Source organism: Desmodus rotundus, chromosome 9 (assembly GCF_022682495.2).
Source record: "Desmodus rotundus isolate HL8 chromosome 9, HLdesRot8A.1, whole genome shotgun sequence".
Classification (NCBI taxonomy): domain Eukaryota; kingdom Metazoa; phylum Chordata; class Mammalia; order Chiroptera; family Phyllostomidae; genus Desmodus; species Desmodus rotundus.
The window spans coordinates 4,235,835-4,251,735 of record NC_071395.1 but is presented as its reverse complement, the minus strand read 5'-3'; the positions used below and the strand labels follow the sequence as shown (position 1 = coordinate 4,251,735).

Below are 15,901 nucleotides of genomic sequence, written 5' to 3'. Positions count from 1 at the left end.
TAACCATATTTCTTTTCTGGCTTAACCAGAAAAACGTAGTTGCTATACTATTTTTGAAAAAGCAGTTATTTTTGTTTCTCTAAATCAAGTATCTTATAATTCAAAAATTGGTTATTTTTCTACCAGGGCCTGATGGGAACATTTTCATATTTGCTAATGACCTAGCATGTAAAACAGACTTTTTGTGGAAAGAGCTTCTAGAACAGCAATCCCTCAGAGAGACAAGGCAGTGATCTTAAATATCCTAAAGAATGTGTCTGATAGACACAATATTAATTTGGCAAAGGAGAGGTGAGTAGGGGAGGAACGGATGGGGAGTTATTGTTTTTGAGGATGTGGGTAGGGAGTCTTGCCGAAAATACCGAAAACTCTATCCAAACCACAAAGGTTTACTAAACAGAAATTTAAATCAAAAGGCAAACAGGATGTTCCTCTGGGATACATTTTTGGACACATACTTTTAATACCACATGAAAGCCGTACCATCCAGATGTGAAAGCAATAAAATTTAAACAGAAAAACAAACAATGAAATAAGAAGTGAAATTGGATGATAGCCTTTAACACAGAGCACTTCCCCAGTGAGGTAACTGGGTCACAGACACAGTGATCCTACCCGTCGCAGGAAGAGGTGGGGCAGGTCCTGTCGGTCTGGGTTTCCTCACAGCTGAAGAAGTAGAATAGCCATCCGGTTTTAGGAAACGCTGAGCTTTGGCAGCCCCTGCCTTCTGGATTTCTTAAGTTATCTGCTTTAGACTGAAGTGGAAACTTATTAAAGCCAGCCCTTGAGTATCACATCAACTTCAGGAAGGAAAACAGAGGGAAAAAAATGTTGGTACATACTGTACCCAGAATGTTCTGAAGCAAGAGGTGAGTAAGAACTCCTGTGAGTTACCGAAGGCTAGTCATCTTATCACAAATACGAAACGATACTGTCACTAACGCTGGAACACTTCCGGATTTGGAACTAAGAAAGTCTTTGCTAAGACTTAAGGAAATAGCCCATGTTGTGGTAAATAAAACCATTCTTCAAAAAGTTGGACGGGAAATGTTTAGGGTATTGCTTCATTATTTTTCAGATTCTTAATGCGACCGTCTTAGATTATAAAGGAGAGGTAGCTCGGCAGCCATGAAGTCACCACGGCAGGTTTATGTGTTGTCAAATAGCAAATTCGGAGCACCTACATGCTCCGTGTTTCTTAAAATAACCAGAATTCTCGCAGTCCAGAGCCTGTAACCGTGAACGACGTCTGGCTCCTCCGTCCAGGTTATACCAAACCGACAGATGCTGTCTGCTGAAGTCCCAGACTGAGCCGTTGTCAGTGGCTGAGACTTTTAATTGAATATAAGTGTCGGAAATAAGCACTTGGATTTTTCTCCCCACGTAAGTTTTGAAGATCAGAGACAAAAATTCCAAAGAGTAGTTGCTTAAATACTTGTTTTCTTTAAGCTTTATCTGCAATAGACTTAAAACTTAAAGGGAAAAATACTTAAGGTAAAAGAGTTAAAAGTTATTTTTGATGGTGACAAAGTCACATGCTTTATAATCTATGCTGGAAGGAAAAGAGTTTGGGGAAAGAACCAGCTTATCAAACACAATTATTCCCGAGAAGTAGATTATTGACATTTAGTAATTATCTTAGGAGTGTTTGAAATGTGCACTATTTCACTAAAATATCTCTTAGTTTGTATAACTTTAAGTATTTTTGACAGTTTTGCTTTCCTAAATATGACAGAGATTGAGCGGCCATGGTTTGCAAAATAATAATGGCTGCAGAGCACCAAACACCAGGAAGTGCAGGATAGATACGGGGTGAGCAGGGGTAGGGTTACAGGCGTAATAGATATAGATAAAACAACAATCAATAATTCAAGAATGAACCCTGTGTTTCAGGTACTCACAACTGGAAACCTACTTATGCCAATCCTATACTGATTTAAATCCAAGAGAAAGAAGCCTATGGTTGGGTTTTCCTCTCTCTTCTATTTCATTAAAATGGGTATGTATGACATTACTCTTCATTTCCAATTGGTTTATCATCTATTTTTCTCATAACAGCTTGTCATATTTTGCAATCTGAATTATTTAATTAAGATATCATTAGATTTTTTCTTCTCCTTCAATGTTTTGAAACTTTGCTTTTCATTAACATATTTATTTGTTCTTGAAACGTTTAAGGCTATATACCAAGTTTTGTTATACTAAACATGTCGAGGAGTGCCCTGTAGTATATTTTTAATTGTAGACTAATACATGACAAATCACCACAAATTTAGCAGCTTAAAAAAGCCCATTTGTTATCTCAAGGTTACCATGGGTGAGGAGTTCAGGCACACCCTACCGGGTCCTCTCACAAATGTGAGCCAACAAGGAGCAGGCTGGGCCCAGGGCCCGTCCCCCGAGCAGAGGATGGTGCTGGGCAGAAGTCAAGTCCTTGGGGTTGTAGACCTGAGTCTGCCTGTCTCCTTGCTGGCTGGGGCTGCTCTCAGCTCCCAGAAGCCACCGTGGTTCCCAGTCAGGTGACTCTCTCACAACGTGGCATCTTATTTCTTCAAAGCTGGTCAGGGAGACTCCCCCTGTAGCCTATTAATGGAAGTCTCATAAAACATGCTGCAGCCATGGGGTGACAGCCCTTAACCTTTCCCATATTCTGTTGGCCTTGTGCCCGAGCGCAGGGAGAGGATTCCAAAGGCAGGGGTGTCCTACCCATGGGCCGCATGTGGTGAAGGACGGCTGTGAATGTGGCCCAACCCAACATCGTAAATTTACTTAAAACATGATGAGGTTTTTTTGTGATTACGTGTCGCAGTGTGCTTAAAATGTGGCCCCAGACAACTCTTCTTCTTCCAGTGTGACCCAGAGACGCCAAAGGGCTGGACCTCCGGCTAGGGCTTAGCAACAGAGAATGGAGGCCACACAGGCAATCTCTGGGTTCTGCCTCCCACGTGTAAAAATTTCCATTATTTTACTAATTTGGAAGGATGCCCTATTAGACACTATTTCAGGCATTCAAAACATTATATAAATGTGGGAGATGCTTATGTTCTTTTTCACATGAAATTAAATTTCTACTGAATATAACTAACCACATGCAGAGAACAAAAGGTACAAATATAATTTAGCTCCCTACAAAACAGGAAACTACACAAAATATTTGCTTCAAATATTACCACTTAATAAGAACACTTTTAATACAAAACTGATATATTTTATTGTCTCCCTCTACACTATTTTGAAATTCACTTCTTTTGAACATCTGTTACAGAAAAATACTTTTTCTTTTCCTTTTTTATTCACTTATTCAACAAGTATGTATTGGATCTCTTCTATATTCCAGGCTTTTTGTAAGTTCTCGGAATGTAAATTAACGAATGATGACGAGTTACATCTTTGTCAGTTACTAGCAAGTCAACATTGGTCGAATCACTTCACCTCTCCTGCCTTTGTTTACTCAACTTTCAAAGAACTGTGTCTAATTTTGATACCATTTCATTTGCAAAATATTCTTAAGTAAAAGACATAGCAAATGCCTTTTGAAAGTTCAGTCTAGTGACAGAGAGAGTATCACAGAGTTAGCACTGCTATTAAGCAGAGCACACAGAAACACATGTGGAGTGTAAAATCTGAGATGAGCTTTGATGGATGAGTGGGAGTCAGCCAACTGTGTCAGATGAATGTAAGAGCAAATGCAAACAGGTGCATGAGAGAGCATGTGTATTAGAAACACAGCAAATAAATCAGTTAGATGGAATGCGCTGTGTACACAGAGAGCTGTCTGATACTAACGTGTCCAGATAAGCACAGGCCAGATCAAATACGTACAGGCTGAAAGGCTCAGACTGGGTTCAGAATAATGGGGAGCAACTGAAAGACGTTAAATGAGAAGTCAAACAATTGCTCTTATGCATTTTAAAACTTCTTCTGCACGGGGTGAAAAATATAAAGAGGAAATCCCATACAGAGGGATGTAGGAGGCTGTTACAGTAAGCAAGGCAAAGGGGAAGAATGGCTGGTCCAACCAGTAAGGACGAGATGGGCGTGAGCTGTTAAGGAGGGAGTATATCTAGTCCGTAATGGCTAATTGGAGATGGACCATGAGGATGAAACAGAAGGACTAGGTGACTCGTGGAGTTTCTGATAAAGTTGATGGTTGTTTCATTATCTGATGATGGGAATGGAGGAGGAGGAGAAGCTTGGGAAGGAAAGAAATGAGTTTCATTGCGGAATGTTAACTTTGAGCTTGAGATGTCTTTGAAATATCCGAGGGAAGATTTCCAGCACATAATATAGTATGTAGTTATAGACCTTAAGAAAAATATACTTGCTAATGTATATATTGGAGATTCATCAATGTTTCTGTATCTAGAAAATCTATAAGGTCATCCAGGTAAAGTGAAATATGACTGAGATTTTAAAGTGGTATTAAAGTGGTGTTAGAGGAAATAAAGCCTGAGAAACACTAGCCAGAGAGTTCTAGGTAAAAACCCAGCCACAAAAAAATCACAGAAACCAAATGTGTAAAAGAATGAAGATGGAGGTGAGGAATCGCATACCAAATGCTATGGAGATGCAGAGAAAGAACAAAGACCAAAAGAGACTGTTGGTAATGCTTTTGGTGACCTTGACATGCAGTTCTAGGAAGCATTAGGAGAGGAAGCTGTAGTTCAGTGGGTTGAGGAGTGGAAGAAAGAGGATGAAGTGTGGAAAGCAAAAGGAAGCCGTGCTTGCAATAGATCTAGTAATGACAAGGGTAGGAATTCGAGCAGCGTTTATAAACGGAAATGATGTTGGAGATTTTCTCAAGGTATGTACGTAGCTAGTGATTCACTCAGGCACTCTATATAAATAGACCTATCCATCCATGTATTCATAGAGAAAAGGGGACAGAAAGATATGTAGACATTTATAACATATAAAGATATACATGTATATATCTTCATGGCAGTCTTGCTTCATGACATAGTCTGACTTTTCTTTATCCTTGGTAAATATAAAATATCTGTGAACTAGAGTGACAAGCCAGATGCTTAATGCCTTAGCCCATTAGTGGAATCTAGAGGGTTTTAGAAGAAAAAAATTTTCTCCCCACCAAGCCTGGCCTTCAAAACTTTGGCCTCTCCATCGACTCCAGTCCTCGGTCCCGGTGTCCCAGCTGTGCCCCAGTGACGGCCTGCAACTCAACATGGTCCAGTTCCCACAGTTCCAGTTCCCCCAGGGCCACCAGTGTGTCTGGAAGAACTGAGTCCAAGACCTACTCAGAAAACACAAAGGAGGACAGAATATTCTTCTATTTCAAGAACATTACTATCATTCTACATGACATAGGTTAGGCATGTTTACATACCCAGAGTAAAAGGCAAGCAGACAGGAGGAGGCTGGAGTCAGGCTACAGAGAGCCAGTTGGTAGACTGAATTGCCAAAGGCAGAGCGCACAGTATCAAAGCTCAGTTAGAGGAGTTTGTCTTCAAGGACAGCCCTGCCATTGACATAGAAGAGACGGGCCGGAGGCTGGTAACACTCAGCCAGTCGTTGCTGCACCGCCTCTCTGTTGTCAAAACTCCCCGCGTCTGTCATGTACAATGGTCATGTCAAATGAGTGCTGTCACTATGAGAAAGGTCCCCATCCTCCTGTGATCCTCCCTTCAAACAAATCCGAGTCCTTTTATTAGAAGAATAACAACCCTGTCCACTGACAGCACCAGCACAGACGTCTTATTGTTTTGGCTCGGATGAGAACATTAGCCAGACCCGAAGTCACAAAGTGGCGCATTCTCCACAGCGGCTGCTTTGGGCTTTAACCAGGACAGATGCCTTGTCTTGTATTTTCTTTCACTGTTTCCTTTTATTATGTTTCCTTTAATGACTCTCTTTTATGCAACTGTGGATATGAAATATGGCCACCAGATTTTAGATGATTAGTTCATTCAATAAGGAATATATATTCCTGTTTCAAACAAGGCATCTGTCTGCTCTTGGGAATGTTGAATAATAACAACAGCACAACAACCGAGTGGCTTAGGGTAGGAAATGAAAACCACCGTGAGCTCTGGAACAACTGGAAGGACCTCTGGGCGGAATGTCATTAAGTAGTTGGAATTTGTGGTTTAGGCCACCAGGGTTAAAACTATGCCTCCTGAGCAAAGCGCCTTAGATTTTTTTCAAAGATCAGAAACACTGGCCCATGTGAAAGGATGATCAGAGCATCTTCTTTCCAGGCGTCTCCACCGTAAATATTGGTTCTATGTGCCTTACAGGGCTGTTTCCTCAGTAAAAGCCAGAAAGAGATGGGGACATGTCTTCTTGGGTAAAGAGAGGAAAGAGGCTTCAAGGGACACACACCAGTTACCAGGGCTGCCGCCTTTCGACCTCGTCTGCTCAGCTGAGAGGAACAAACCCACCGTAACCGTACCAGTCTTCAGTGGGAAGACACAGAAGTGAGAACACCGACACAGAAAGGAATCTTGTTGGAGAACCATTTTTCTACTTCACTGCCTGCTGCTGCTCTCCGGAGCCACAACTCCGAAACTGCATGGTGCACAATGGATGTAGGCAGTGCCCTCCTAGAAACAAACATCAAATGAAGTAAAGCTCCTCTCTTCCTCTGCCCCTACCACAGGGAAAGGGGGGGAAGTGAGTGCTGACGTGTGGTAATGCTACCTGTTGTAGGCTTAATGCTGGCCCGCAAAGGTCCCCCGGGCTTAATCTCTGCAATCAGCTAATGTTAGCTCATGTGGCTAATGACGCTTTTAGACACTCAGTTACTAAGTGGAGGATCTTGAAATGGCGAGATTTCCTGAATTATCCAGAAAAGAATCCATGTGAGCGCCCTTATGAAAGCGAGCTGGAGAGCACTTTAACCACTGATGGAGGAGGAGAGGGCTATGCGAGGAAAGCCAAGGTCAGCAGAGTCAGAGAGCGGAGAACCCTTGCCGCTGGCCTTGAAATCAGAAAAAAGGCTCTGATCCAACAGATACGGAGTTGTGGAGGAGCTGGAGAGGCAGGCACATGGTTTTTCTCCCAGAGCCTCTCTCTGGAGGGAGGCTGGCGCTGCTGACGCCTTGTCTCAGCCCAGTGAAAGCCACTTAGGACTCAGCCACAGCAGTGTTAAGAGGAGGAAGTATGTTTTCTGCTCAGGTTTAAGCCGCTCGGCTGGTAGTGATGTGTTACAGCAAGCACAGGAAACTAATATACTGTCCCTGGTTGTGCTCTGTAAGTAGTTGAATCATCACCCTGGCAGTTGCGTAAATCACGTAACCAAGGACTGGTTTTCACTATCGTGTTCTGAGAAAATGTCGTCCCAGTTTACGATGCCGTAGAGCGCTTCAGAAAAGCATAAGAGAATTTCGATGGCTGATACTTAATATAAACAATTACTACCTTCAGAATATCTTAATCTAGAAAATGAGAATAACATAATATGACAAAATCTTTTTCTGCCAGGTAATCCTAAAGAAACCAAAAAAATTATTTCTAATGAAAATAAAAGATAACGTAAACAATGGCCCTGTAAGCCCTCTGCATCACATCCTTCTCCTAGTAGGAAATGAGGATGTGTGTACAAAACGACAGTAATAAAGCAAGGTTGACTGATAATTTTTCAACACACTGTTAAATAAATGAAAATGCTTATTGGGAAAAATTAGTTTAATTATCATTAAGATAAGTGGAACCTAATCAACACAACAAAGAAGCAAGCAAACAATAACCAGAGACATTGAAATAAACAACAAACTGACAGCAACCAGAGGGGCAGGGGAGAGGGATAATGGGGGAGATAGGGGAGGGGTGGTCAAGGAACGTGTATAAAGGACACATGGACAAAGCCAAAGGGGGTAGGTTCAAGGGTGGGAGGAGGGGATGGGTGGGGCGGGGGGGCAAGGGGGAGAAATGGAGACAACTGTACTTGAACAACAATAAAAAATTATTTTAAAGAATGATAAACTCATTTTAAAAACAAGATCAACAGGTTTAAACTCAACGTCAGTTATTTTAATCAGTAGGTAACAATCATTTTTCGGTGTTGTTTTTTAAATTGTACTTGTTTTCCAAATTTCTTAATTTATAGATCAACTGTATCGGGATCAAGTAAAGCCTTCAGAATTAATGAATTTGGCATGTTTTATAACTGATAAACTTCAGTTATGTATAGCCACTTAAAACACTTTCCTGGTCATATTCCCCAAACACAGTTTTCAGGCCCTCTCCTGAAGTTATTTTACTGTGAAAGAAGTTCATTTCATATCATCTGAAACAGCACTAGCGCTTTCCCACTGAAAGAGCGTATTTCAGTCAACACTTACTGAGCATTTCCCTCCATTTACCTCTTATTTCAGAAGCTCACAAGTTCTCCCCTGCGTTTCTCTACGTCTCCCAACTGGTGACTTTTCGCTGCCTTGCCTTCAACCACCAGTCTTCTGGTTGATTACCAGAGTAATCTTTCTAATCACAGTCATTCCCACAATTAGAAATTTTCAATTGCTCTATATTGCTCTTAAAACCCCCAGTCCTTGGTCTGTTTTACAAAGATCTCCATAAGCATCTGCTATTCCCTCCAATCTCATGTGTCGCCACCCACTCTACACTTTAACGCAAAATGAAACGTTGGAAGATCCTCTAAATTTGCTGTTGCTTCTGGCCTTTGCACAGGTCTTTCTGCCTGAAAACACTTCTCCAAAATAAAGTATCTAGAGGTGGTTACATATATACATCTGCAGAGTCTCCAGGAGACACATGTAAGCTGTAAAGATCCAGGAAAGAGGAGATCTACACTCATGGATAAGCTCCCCTTCACGTCCTCAAGGAGGCATGGAGGTATGCTTCCAGGTGAAGGCATTGTTGCTTAATAGTTCCTCCTCTGTCGGGCACACAATACACTGTGCTCGGTTCTATGCCATTAACGAGTGCTTTCCGCTCCCCCTGATAAACCGAGTCGGTGTTTCTAACCCATAAAGAAGACTGCATAGCAGGCTCCTTAGAAGCCAAGCTGTCCAAACCAATCAAAGCCTTAGCTTTTCTCACCGGTAAAACGGGGTACCTAAATCCTGAAGTTGCAAGGATTAAATGAAGCAGAGCTTTAAAGACGCTCAGCACAGGGTGTGGCACGTAAATACAGCTGTAATCATACAGACTTGTTGGCCTCCCATGCCTGTTCCTGCCCCATTTTTTAATGTATTCAGAACTAGAAAGAATAGTAATCAAGAAAAGGCAGAGTTTTATCTCGGACATGTCTCAAGAGAATATTACCTAGAGAACAATGTTTTACAACATTTTCAAAAGGTGGACCCAGTTCACACGCTGCCCACAGGCACATGCACTGGTCGCTTTCCTGCCAGAAGCTGAAGTGAGCTCTTCCACAACACAGGCATCGAGCTGGATTCCAGTTCTTGTTGACATGTTTACTTCTAAGGACACGGTGTTGATTGGCCAACAGAGGTCTAGGGCCTTTCGTGCCGTGGTTTCCAGACATGATTGCCATGTCTCGCTGTCCTTAACCCTTATGTCTTTCCTCTGTTCCTAAACACGCCTGTTCGCCGTCTCGTCTGCTGCCTCTCTCACTCCGATAGCTCTCCTTCCACTTCGCTGCCTGGTGAACTCCCACATAGTTCCCACGACCCAGGCCAACAGTCGCCCCAGCCGAGCGCCGCCTCCCACCCGGAGTGAATCATGCCTGCTCCTGAGCTCTGGTGTCATATTTGTAGGGCTCTAACACACATGTATGTCAAGGTCAAAGCAAAGCTTTTTAACACTCACCTAACGGAAGGGCAGCATAGCAAGCACATATGTTTTGAAAAAGAAAATAATGATAAAAGAAAATGATGAACAAAACTCTCATATGTTTCTGTTGGACATCCCTGGGTAAAAATACCCGTTCTAGTATAATACTTATAAATAATAACTACTGTTTTTTTGCGTCTCTTTCTCCACTGTATTATTAGGTCTCTGAAGGGAAAGATCTGGTTCTGCTTGTTTGTATCCCCAAAACCCAGCATGACATTTTATACAACACACTCGAACTTTCTTTTAATGAATTAATAAGTAGAAGCCAATGTACCTCTATTAGAGCAAAGGCTTGGGTATTCAGTTATTTACACAATGAAGAAGAAAAGCTGTAGTGTTTCCATCATTACATATTCAATCCGAGAATGCTTTTGTCCCAGTATGACAGCTAAAACCTGAAATGTGCAAATAACTGTACAAAAGTTACTTTGGCTCTAAGTAATGCAGTGGATCGTGGCTGCCTAGGCCTGTACTCAGTGCTGCTGTAGACAGGTATTGTGGGCCTGCATCTCAGTGATAAAATGACAGAAAGCAACACTTCAGACCACACAGCGTGAGGGCGAAATTGGATGGTCAATTCAGTGAGTCATCACATTTTGAAACTTTTTTTGAACACACAAGCTAAGGAGTTTTTTTCCCCCCCTTTCACTGGCGTCTGTCGTGGAGAGAGGATTGACCCCCGAGTAGCTGGATTGAGCAGCGTTGGGGGTACACACTCTGAGAGACTGGCCCAGCTCAACCTGCAGGCTACGTCCAGCGGGCAAAGAAACAGAAACACTAATGAAAGTGCAGTTAGTGCCACCTCTGTTTCTTAAAGAGTGGAATCCAAGCAACTGCTGGTGGGTGGAGAGATTCTTACGGCATTCATTGGTATAAATATTTCAAATAAGAATGTAACCAGCTCCACATGAACCAGTGTGGAACTCCTCACACAGAAGAACTGGTCGCTTTCAGAATGTAAAAGAAACAGTATCTAGGCAGAACCAAGATAAAGGCTTCTGGTAACCATCTGGACAAAGATTTCAGCAAACAGGAACTTTGATTGTGTTTTGTTTTGTTTTGTTTTTTTTAGGGAACCTAAGCAAAGCCTGCTCAAACCCGGCTGTGCCACGTGGAGGGTTTTTTTCTAGGTTAATCTGGAGAATGTAGGTGGCGGAAGAGTGGAAGCAAGGCGGGTCACAGCACCTGACACTGGTGAACCCCGGTCCCTCCGTGGCATCCTTGGACGCGTCTTCACAGATACTGGAGAAGCAAAACAAAGAGTTGAATAACCAAGCAGTAAAATTTCAATTTCCTTTTTTTCCCTACCCGATAATGAGAATGGAATGAACTGTATCCAAACAATTTGCTTTGTTTTTTTAACCATTGTCTTTACAGGTTTATAACTAATTCTTCCTGTGTTATTAGTAAGTGGTTTGACCTCCATAACAAATTATGCATTCTTCAAAGTACAGCTCAGCAACACCACCTCCGCGGTCCGTTTGTCCAGAGTGTCCAGTAGATGATCAGAGTGTCCAGTAGATGATCGGGGGGGGTTCTTTATCAAGTGCTATTTCTAACTGGGGTCATAGCTCAGTCACCTGGCAGTAATTGGTGATCTTTAGAGGCATGTGGGTCCTACGTGACAAAATCCACAAAAGGAGAAGTAGAGCGGGAAGGTCACTTTGTGTTTCCTCTGGAGAGCAAAGGGTTGTGCTCTCTCACCTGGAACTCTTAACATACACGTGTTAAAAACTAACGGGCACGTCTTACTAAAGGCATAGATTTGTTTGGAAGCACAAAAAGGTTTAAGAGTCACATGGTCTCCCGCCCTGGCTGGTGTGGCTCAGCAGATTGAGTGCCGGCCTGTGAACCAAAGTGTTGGTTCAATTTCTAGTCAGGGCACATCCCTGGGTTGTGGGCCAGCTCCCCAGTGGGGGGCGCTGGAGAGGCAACCACACATTGCTGTTCCTCTCTTTGTCCCTCCCTTCCCCTCTCTCTAAAAGTAAGTAAATAAGTAACGTTAAAAAAGAAGAATATGTTCTCCCGAACCACCTATGCCAGTGACGCTGTGTGCCGTGAACGGTCAGATCGTGCAGCGTAACTGAGCTCGGACATGCAGAGGACGGCTTACGTCACCTCACCTGCCAAACTGCATTCTTAAAAAGTCTAACACTTGGCTTATTATTTCAAAATAATTGCCTTCATTTCATTGTCCTTATTTTTATTTGGCAAGTTAAACACTGGCTACCACCTGCATAGATCTCGTACGTGTCCAGGTTGTTAAAGCAAATAAGTGAACATAGACACACATTCTCTCAGGACATTTTCTCGGGGGGCAGGACAGTAAACAGAAACTCAATAAGCAAGCATTGGAGACAGTAAGGTGAAGGTGGGTGCCCCGCCTCAGGGTGCTGGACATGGGGTTGAATGGCAGTTTAGTGTGGACGGTAGACCTCATGGAGGGGGAGAAGGAAAATGGACCAGAAAGAGAAACGTCCCTGGTGAAATTGGCCAGGTTTCGGCAGTGATTTCAAGAATTGTCAACAAAAGGAAGGGTAACCCCGTGGACAACAAGAAGACATTTAGGAAGGAATACATCGCAAAAGCCTAAAAAGAAAGACTCCCTTCTCCAGGCTGCCCCCTCCAACAGCAAGAGCACTTCCCCTCCTCGGCCATCCTTAAAGCAACGGACCACATCAAATTCATCCACAGTGGGCAACACCGGGGAGAAGGAATTTGCCTCATCACAAATCACAGCTGTTGTGAACTGACTTAATATACTTAACAAATCTCCAAGCAAAGAATGGGTAATGTGACCGTCCCTTAAATGGAATAGCTTGGGGAAAATCAGACTCGTACACATTTGTTGTAAAATGGTGTAGCCTCTATGAAAAACCGTAGGGTGGATGTTTCAAAAACAAGTCAAAAGTAGAACTATGGTATCTGGCGATCCCAATTCTGTCGCTGTTTATCTATCCAGAGGAATTAAATCAGGATCTGGAAGAGGTAGCTGCATTCCCGTATTCCTTTCGGTTGAAACTGCAATGCTGCACACTGCGGTAGCGATCGGCTAATTCAGAGATAATGTCGAAAGCAAGAGTCCCACAGAATGTCCATCTCCACAGGAAAGAGACATAACAAAGATGTGCTTTCAGCCCGACTCATGAAAAATTTATTAGAAATTGTCCTTCCCAAAGTTATTCTGAAAATGACTTTTAAAAATCCCTACATTAAGTCATTCAATCAGCCCTCGAAATTCAAAGTTTAAGAAACTGCTGACCACTCTGTTATCTTAAACGGTGTTACCATAGTGCTTTATCTTTATTTTTATTGGGAAAACAATAAATATTAAGGCCAAGTATTCTGTATATATGTACAATGTTTTTCCTTCTTACTTGAAGTCTGAAAAATAATACATCTGTTTAACATCACGACTGCTCTGGAATTCTCATCGAAAACTTTCCTAACAGAATATTCCAAGAATATCCTTTTGTTTCCTTTCAATGGGCAGTTTTAAATCCACTGTAAACAATGGGAGCTTAGCCTTTCCCTCCGCTCCTTAATACCCTTTCTGATAAACCCAAGAGCAGAAACATTTTAAATGATATGTTTATATGTTAGATATTTAGTGTATCAATTATTTCTTCCCCTCGTCATTCTCGCAGAAACGAGCTGCCCGCAGACGGAGATGCAACAGGACACGTTCACGGTCAGTTTGCACGAGTGCCGCATCGTAGAGGATGTGCCAGCTGTTGCTGCTATTTTGGTCCTGCTTTCTTCGCTGGAAAAATAGATCTGTGAAGCCTGACCATTCATATTTGCTTGCCTGTAGAAAACTTGTTTGCTTGGATTCTCATATTTTAGTGCCTTCACGTTGCCTTAATTGTTCATAGTTTTTCTCAATTGTCCCACCAACTTGTCTCTACTTCAAAAAATTGGGGTCACAGTACTCCATGCAACATTTTAGCAGGGGCTTACTAGAATCAAGACGGCCTGCAGAGTAATCTTCACTCACATCATTTATTTTTGCATAACCTACAAAGTCAATAAAACGTCATTTTGTTGTAACCTTTCCTGTAAGATTTCACAATTGTTTGCACCTTATTTCTCCCTGGAGAGTTAGTGTATCACTTTGTTTCATGCCAAATCTCCACTCCATACATTTTAACCATGATATGACTTGTGTACATGCATATATAGATTTTGGCACTACCTATGTTAATATAAAAGACAATTCAATTAAAAGCCCTCTTCAAAATGATTAAACTGTTAAATGATGTTTAAAGCTCTTTAAGGTCAGGGTGGCTTTATGTTGCTGCCATCAGCTCTACGCTTTTGTGTGGTCTTTCCAGTGTTGATGGCTATGCAGTTAACCTAATGTATTTTGAATAAACTGCTTTGTATGAAATGTTAAGATGCTAGTTTCTAAGCTTTATAATCAGCCACGGGATGCCTGAGAGCCCGTGCACTGCATGGTACCTGCTGTGTCCCCCACCCCCACCCTCGCTGCCATGTGAGAGCTCCCTCGGCGCCCACAATGCCGCGGGAAGGGGCGTGGACACTGCAGGGTGGACCACCTGGGCAGAGAGCATCTGGCACCCTTGCAGGGGAGAGCTGCTCCATTTGCCCATCAGGTTCTGGCACAAGTGGCTTCTCTCAATGGCAAGGAGAGAAAAACTTACATTCTTTTTCAAAAAAGAAATGGTGTCCTTCCACTATAAAAATAGCATAATAAAAATTTGAAGTGTCTTCACGTAAATGCTATACTGGAGGAATGAAAAACTAGATCCCAAAATACTGTTGATAAAAGGGAAAACTCCAATAAATGTTTTCAGAGTAAAGCAGTCACAAGGCCTTCCTGGAGTTGGCGCCATTCAAGGAGAACACCCACGAGGAGACCACAGAATAATTCTTCTCTGGGGGGGACACTTAATACATCCCAGAGAATTATGGATAGGCAGAACCAAAGAAATAAAGATTTAGCTTGAATACTTCTCTTCAAGAAAATAAAATTAGGACATTTAACTATTAAACAAAGAGATTTGATTTGGCTATCGGGCTTTGAACCAAAGTATCTTTCCTCTAAGCAACAACAACGATCCATCAAATAAATATATCATGAAACATTCTCAATATTTTTTCCATTTGTTTTAGGAAATATAACCAGATTTTTGTTGTATCGAAGCAAAGTTCATACAGTGTTTACAACCTAAAAATGGATGTGTTGGAAATTTAACTAAATATGCATTATACCTTTATTTGTATCATAATATTGTGACTAGATCTATATTTCAATTTAATTATTGCTGCAATGTAATGCTCATAGTATAACACTCTAATTTCTTTTACAGTTTAAGCATATAATTTTTATTAAAACAATGTTTCTCTTTTATATTCAGTGATCTTGAAAACACAACACACAACCCTCCAAAAAGAAGAACAACAGCATACAGGGTTCCCGCAGTCTGATCATAGCAGGCAGCCTTCGGCCTGTTTGAAAGCACAGTTCCTAGCCTACACATGAAGTGATCAAGACTTCTGATTTGATAAAACAGTTGCAACTCACATTGGTGAACTATTTATTACAGTTAGCAACTATACAAGCAATTTACAAAATAATTTTGTTAAAGAAAAAACTTAAAGTTCGGTAGGAGGACCTACTTTGTTTAAACTCAGCATGAAGACAACACAGACTCGGTCTGGATAGTGCTTTATATACAACCATTCTTATGCTAGTGTTACGAGAATAATATTTACACAATTAAGTATGATTATTAACAATTAATAGGTGTTGCGATTTAAAGCATCTTCAGTGAACAAAAAAGATATGTATTATTCCCCATAAAGTGTTTCTGTTTGCCACGTTTAACGTTTTTTTGTTCTAATTTTTAATGTTTTCTCCTTTGAATCTTAAGTATATTCTGAGATCACAGATAATTCCGTAAGTGCATATTTCTGTTTTGACTCATACTCTGGCCAAGAATTGAAGTAAAGGATGAAGATAGGGTGACTGACTTCCCTCCAGATAGAGAAGGAAAGGGAAAATTCAGTTTAAACACAGCCATTTGGAACACTGTGCATTTACGTCCTTTGGAAATCCTGGAAAGCAACAAGCTCCACGCGGCGTCCCTGGACAGTGTCG

General features: G+C 41.7%; 1 long non-coding RNA gene across 1 annotated transcript; it reads left to right on the top strand.

The window, feature by feature from the left end:
* Positions 1-962: 962 nt before the first annotated feature.
* Positions 963-14,073, top strand: LOC123480626 (uncharacterized). The gene is made up of 3 exons (XR_008425225.2): positions 963-1,383; positions 1,894-1,999; positions 10,850-14,073. It is a non-coding gene; the product is annotated as an uncharacterized lncRNA (long non-coding RNA).
* Positions 14,074-15,901: the final 1,828 nt, after the last annotated feature.